Here is a 903-nt window from a genome sequence, read left to right as displayed (position 1 = left end):
GAAGCACCTCTGACACAAACTTAAAACCAACTTTTTCTGAGGAAGGAAGAGTGAGTCAGGTAATGACTTCTGTGGTCAGGACGGGGGTGAAAGCTATTGCTATTTATATGTGACCAGGTCTGACCTTAAGTAAATTAATTATTGTTGTTAAACTGAGTTAATAATAATGTTTAAGTTAAAGCTTGAAATTTAAATCCAAATATATCAACAAGCAACAATATCCACACATAATGAATAAATCTGAATAATTACATTTTACGCTTATGAATTAACCAAAGGGATGTGCCAAAGCACTGATCAGCTCTGCCTGACACAGTTGTTACATAACCACATTGCCGCATGTGACCATTCTTCCTTGCAGCTGACAAATGACCTGTCTTGTAACTTTTATAATCAGATTTTTGTAAAAATAATTTCATAGGAAAGTCAGGCCAAAGTGGCGTTGAGCTTAAAAATATGTACGCTTTAGGGCTGCTTTGGTAGCCCACCTGGTTGAACGCGCGCCTCGTGTACACAGGCTGAGTCCTTGCTGCAAAAAAAAAAGGGGAAAAAAAGGAATATAGAATAAGGGTCACACTTTGCTGTGGTACCTCATGCATGGCAGACTCCTTTGCTCCTTTATCCATTCACCTCTGACTCTCTGTCGGAAAATGTTTTTCATAGGCCATTCTCCTCGGTTTCCTATACTTTGAATGCATAATGAATGCAAGGGAGTGAGACTTTACAGCAAAAAGAGGCAACTGAGGGCAGCTGCTGCATTGCACCGTGGTGGGAGTAAATCAAGTGCCTCTGTCCCTCATTTCAGAGAAGGCTTTGATGTCACTGGAATAAGCTGCGGCTCACTGAAGAAGCATCAAAGATACTCACCCCCAGCCCACGACCATTACTGTTCTGGAGGAAACG

The sequence above is a fragment of the Morone saxatilis genome, unplaced genomic scaffold, assembly GCF_004916995.1.
Source record: "Morone saxatilis isolate NCDOM2014 unplaced genomic scaffold, NCSU_SB_2.0 Contig23, whole genome shotgun sequence".
In the NCBI taxonomy this organism is placed as follows: Eukaryota; Metazoa; Chordata; class Actinopteri; family Moronidae; genus Morone; species Morone saxatilis.
This window is presented reverse-complemented; position numbering follows the sequence as displayed.